Raw genomic sequence first — 6,000 nt, 5'->3', positions numbered from 1 at the left:
TTCGAGCTTATTCTGCCTTGAACCTCTCAGCAACATCACCTGGTCCCCGATACGAAACGTCCTTTGACGGGCTGACTTATCATAGTACACTTTGGAACGAGCCTGGGCTGACTTCATGCTGGCCTCAACGAGTTCCTTAGCGTTATGTAAGCGATTCAAGAGGTTCAGAATGAATTCTACTACTGTTGGGTCTTCTCCGCGCCCCTCCCAGGCTTCGCGCACCATTCGCAAAGGTGAGCGCAGTGACCTTCCGTACACCAACTCGGCTGAGCTAAATCCAGTGGATTCGTGCGGCACTGACCGCAAATCGAAAAGTGCTGCAGGCAGGCAGGTATCCCATTCGCGCTTGTTTTCATAGCACAGTCCCCTCAGGACTCGTTTGAGATCAGAATGCCATCTTTCTACGCTGTTGCTCTGCGGATGGTGGATCGAGCTATGCACTACCTTAATGCCGCATCGCTCGAGAAATGAGGTGGTGAGGACACTTGTGAAAACGCTACCCTGATCACTTTGGACCTCGGAAGGGAATCCAACTCGTGCAAACACTGACAGCAGCGAATCCACTATACTCTCGGACGTCACCTCGCGCAGCGGAACAGCTTCTGGAAACTTTGTGGCTGGGCATAACATAGTGAGGATATAACGGTACCCTGACTCTGTCACAGGAAGTGGCCCAACTACATCTATTACTAACCAGTGAAATGGCTCGGTAATGATTGGTACTAACACCATCGGAGCTTTCCACTTATCTTGCGCCTTTCCAACCCGCTGGCACGTGTCGCATGACCATACAAAATTTTCCGTGTCCTTAAAACATCCAGGCCAATAGTATTCTTGCAACAGCCTCTGCTTTGTTTTCCTTATTCCAAGGTGACATGACCACGAGCTGCCATGGGAAAGTCGCAGCAAGTCTTCGCGGTACTTTTGGGGAACGACTAATTGGTCCCGCTCTACTCCGCGCTTATCCTTGAATAAGCGATACAGCACTCCCTTTCTCATCTCGAAAGAAATATTCTTTGCTGTCTTAGTGGTGCAGTGGCGCTCCCTTATCTCCTGTATCTTGGGATCATTGACTTGCTCCATAGCTAAGTCCTCTCGGGTTCCACTTAAAAGTCTCGTGAGATTACTAGACACTGGCGGCAAGAGGTTACTCTCAAGAACGTCCTCATTCCGCGTCTCATCAAGCTCACTTTCAAGTTGACTTATCTGAGATGCCTCGCTCTCAAAGTTTTCTGACCCGCTATCTTCCGCATCGACCACTGTTTTAACTGCCGTTTCCTCCGCTGTGGATTTTTCTGGAATGAGCAGTGTAGCTAGTTCTCGTGCCTTTGAACGTGTTAAGGCTTGCACAACTCTGTCTCCGAAAAGGATGCCCCTCTTTCGCAGTAGCATGTCCGATTTGTTGGAAAACAAATACGGATAGCACTTAGGAAGCTTTCCTGAAACGGCAGCCTCTGTTGTTAACTCGCCGAAAGGGCCCTCGATGGCCACGTTCGCGATTGGCAAGCACACACTCTGCTCCTCCACTACCTGGCGGATCCATGCACACTGTCCTGTATAGTCGGAATGCGACACATACGCCGTATGGACAACATCCATCGTTGCGTCCGAATCGCGCAGTACCTTGCAAGGCTTCCCGTTGACTACTAGGTCATGCAGGTAGGGTTCCAAAAGCTGCATATTTTCATCGCAGTCACTGACATACGAGAAAGCAATCTTTTCTTTCCGGCAGTTGACGGCAATATGACCCTGCTCATGACACCTAAAGCATGTGAGCGGCTTCCTAGCCTCAAGCTTATTCTTTGTGTTCTGTGCGTTGGTCACTTCCCCACTTTTCTCACTGCCGTCCTTTCTAGGGAGTTTGCCTGAAGAAGCCTTCCTTTCTTCGTTTCCAACTCTAGCAAAGTGCCTTTCCTGATGGTTATTCACACTCAACTTGGGATTGCAGGGCCTATCCACTGCTGGGTTGCTGAATTGTCGGCGCGAAGCATACTCCTCAATGAGTTCGGCAGCTTCAGTTGCCGGCTTAATGTCGCCTCGGTCCTGTAACCAATTTCTTTCTGTTTCTGGGAGGCAGTTATAAAACCGCTACAAAAGAATTCGCTCGACTACAGCGTCCCTATCACTGTAGGAATCTGTGCTCTTTAGCCACTCGCCCAAATTGACTCTTAAATTGTACAGGAATTCAGGGTAACTCTCGTCCCTGGACTTAGTAGCGTTCCGAAAACGTTGTCTGAACGCCTCGGCGCTAAGCCTATACTTTCTCAGAAGGCAAGCTTTGACCTTCTCGTAGTTGTCCGCGTCCTCCTTGCTCAGCCGCGCGACAACCTCCGCTGCCTCGCAGGGCAGAACCGTCAATAATCTCTGAGACCAAGTGTCTCGCTGAAAGGACAGTTTTTCGCAGGTTCGCTCAAAGTTAGCCAGATACAGACCGATATCCCCTGATATCACATATGGCTGCATGTACTTTGACATCTTGAAATCTGCCTCCTTGTTGAGAAGAGATACCGCTAGCTGGGGACAATTGCCCGGCCTCTTGCTCAACTCTAGTTCTAATTTCCGGAGCTCAATTTCTTGCTCCAGCCTTTTTGCTTCTCTCTCAATTTCACGCCTCTTTTCCTCTTTTTCCCGCTCTTTCTGCTGTCTGAGTTGCTCCTCCTTTTTTTGTCCTATGAGGTTCCATGCTTCACTGAGCTCCTCATCATCAGTTCCCAAATCAGTGATTGCCTTTATAATCAAGGGTTTTCGTGCCAAACCACTTGTATCAATTCCCAATTCCTCACACAATAGCAACAGTTCCGGTTTCTGCAGCTTTTGTAGGTTCATGATCGCTCCGAGTGTCGGCTTCTTCCAAAACAACTGTGCAAACTACCAAACCTAAAGGCGTTTCAACACTCTTTTTACCAGTTCTAAAATCTAACCCTGTTCTAGAACCTGGTCCACATCAGAAGAAAAGCCAAGCACTCACCCACGCATGCGATCGATGTTCCGAGCTGCTCTCTTGTTGGCCGACTGTTGCTCCTGCTTGTTGCTTGAGATGCCACCTCCGATCACCATATGTTGTGGCTTGTAGCTTCAGATGCCACCTCTGATCACCAGATGTTGTGGCTTGTAGATTCTGATCCACCTCCAATCACCAGATGTTGTGGCTTGTAGATTCAGATCCCAACGCTGGTCACCAGTTGTCGTGACGCTGGGGCTAAGTCGACCCGGCCTTCACTTGGTAGCGTGCAGAGACTCCGGGTATGAAGGATTGAATCTTCGAAGTTGGTAAAATATATATAAGCAGGTTTAATGACACTTTGAGAAAACTTATTTACATGAAAAAAGGTATATCAGCAAAATGGCAAGCGTTAAGAGTTCATAGCGAGAAGCGTCTGGATGAGCCGTTTACCCAGGGCTCAGAGCCTCATTTCGTGCTCTGCGACGTCCTTAAAACCCCCTATGTCCAGCCCCTCTCTGAAGATGCTGACCAACCAGTTCCAGGGCACGCCCCTCAGATATCGGCATCCAATCGAACACATCACTGCACTGATGGTCTGATGCACTGACTGGTCCGGTATTGTTTCATTGGGCGGGGTCACTTGTTGGCGGGTAGAGCTTGGGAACGGCGAGGAGGTACATTTCTATTCTTCTGCAAAGATCCGATATCGTGGTTCCGGCAAGTGGATTTCCTTCTCAGAAACCCAAGTGCATGTGCGCGCCACATACTGCTCCCAGCATTGTCCCTTTCCGGCAATTGCAAATCTTTCCTGCATTCCCGGGAATTCCTCTAATGGCCGTATGCGTCATGCTCCTTTCTTGTCCTTTACGTCAGCGGACGTCGTCTCCTTTGGACATTAGGCATTCCTCACTTGACCATAGCGCTTCTCGACGAGAAGGGTGAACAATTGAACGAAAGCACTTCCGGCTATTTCCCACAGGGCGACATTTCTTTGTATTTTCATGGAAACAGGCTCATGGAAACAGGCTCACTTAGAGCCCTTGCACCAACAGCACATATCCACAGCACATATCTATGCCCACAGGCGAACAATAGAGCGCGCAAGTGCGGACCATGCACGGTCATAACAGTATCGAGTTCGTGCTTTCTCAATTCGATCCTTTTCATTTCTATCTCGCTAATTTTTGCTTGGATTCCTTTCCTCCGTTTTTCCGCTTCTCGAGTCCCAGTCTCTCTTTTCGTATTTGTCTCTCGAAGCTTCACTTGGTCCTTACTTTTCATCTTTACTGCGTAATCCTTCCGTTTCAGTGCAACTGAGGGGGACACTTACGGACACAGTGGTCCAGCCAGAAAACGCTGACCTTCTACCACTCATGTCTGCTAACGTATACTACACGTCGACACCACGCAACTCTCGCTCCTAATGCCTCAGCCGCGTACACAAACGGACGTAAGTAATCCGGCTCACCGGAGCAACGGTTGCGCCTTCCTCGCCGCGTCGCTCCTCGCCGTGGGACACTTCCGCTCGTCGCTGCCTCTGACCGTCACCTCTGGGGCCCCTGGATCCTTGCACGCGGCAGTGCTCTCCCACCTTGAGCGATCGGAAGAATTCGGTGAGTGCCCATAGCGTTGCGACGGCTTGATAACAAACTAGGCTTGCGGAGTGCTGCGGTTGCCAAATCGCACTGTCGGCTGCGCCACTAAAATAAGGCTCGTTGTGTTCCTCTTCAATTCTTCTCACCTCTTCAATGTGCTCGTCGATTTGGCTGGTGACGTGTAATTCACACACACAGTGAGACGAAGGACGACGAACTTGCAGTAACAAGGCGAAACTTGACTTTATGCAACAAAAACACGAAGTACACAACACTTATTTACAAAAGGCAGAGAGGCGACTAAACTTGGCAAAAGATTGACTCGCGCTACACACTACTCCATGAGCAGGCGCGTTAACTGAAACTTGAGCTCATAGCTCACTCACTAGCTCTCTTAACGACTTTTCTAAGCCGAGGCCTTGCCTGCTACCGCTACCGTAACTTCTTCTGGAACCAGAACCGATGGGCAGCACGCTCTCAAATAACCACCGCCGAATGTTCAAGATGCGGAGAAGCGCAAGCTAAAACAGTGCAGCGCTGCCAAAGCTATGGTCCTCTCCTCCGGCTCGCAGAAGCCTGTAACTTACTGGAAGCCATGGACTACGTACACGCTCGGCCTTCTCAAGGACACGAAGTGAGGAGGACCAGGTCCGCGCGGTGGGATGCATGCGTGGACCAACGTGCCTTCTCGCCCATATCGTCGGTGTCGGAAGCACAGCGATGTGGTCGGGATTGCGGAATCGGCTGGGCTTGCTTCTGGCAATTTCCATCTGCACCGCTTTCTTTGGCGCGCGCGCGCGCGCCGAAACATTTGAAATTGGACCACCGCGGCCTCACTGGTGGCTTCTAGAGTGACCGGGCAGAATAGAAGTGAGCGAGCAATTTCTCCAGTTACTCTGGTCCAGAAGACACAAAAAAAGACAGTGACAGCTCTGAATTGGTAGTGAACGAATTAAGCTGCATGTACGCGACCCGGTTCTGCACCTGCCCGGTTCTACACCTGCCCGATGATTCAGCCAACGCAAGGAACACAGTTGGTTTGGTTTGGTTGGTGGGGTTTAACGTCCCAAAGCAACTCGGGCTATGAGAGACGACGTAGTGGAGGACTCCGGAATTTTCGACCACCTGAGGTTCTTTAACGTGCACTTAGATCGCACAGCACACGGGCGCCTCGCTTTTCGCCTCCATCGAAAGGCGGCCGCCGAGGCCGGGATTCGATCCCGCGTCCTTGGGAACAGTAGTCGAGCGCCGTAACCACTGCGCTACCCTGGCAAGGGGAACACAATTGGATTTGCTGAGATAAGTAACGTCAAATGTGTAACCTGTACAAGCATGTTTATTTATTACTTTGTTTCGTCCATGTGTGTTCCTAGCTGAAAAAGCTCATTTACTGCAACTGTAATTTTCCCAGTTGTTACCTGTTAGGTGCTTGGACACCTATTGGTCGATTCCGACGGTTTC

Source organism: Amblyomma maculatum, chromosome 1 (genome assembly GCF_055883805.1).
Source record: "Amblyomma maculatum isolate TAMU_Amacu chromosome 1, ASM5588380v1, whole genome shotgun sequence".
Classification (NCBI taxonomy): domain Eukaryota; kingdom Metazoa; phylum Arthropoda; class Arachnida; order Ixodida; family Ixodidae; genus Amblyomma; species Amblyomma maculatum.
The sequence above is the reverse complement of the archived record's forward strand: the minus strand, read 5'-3'. Positions refer to the sequence as shown.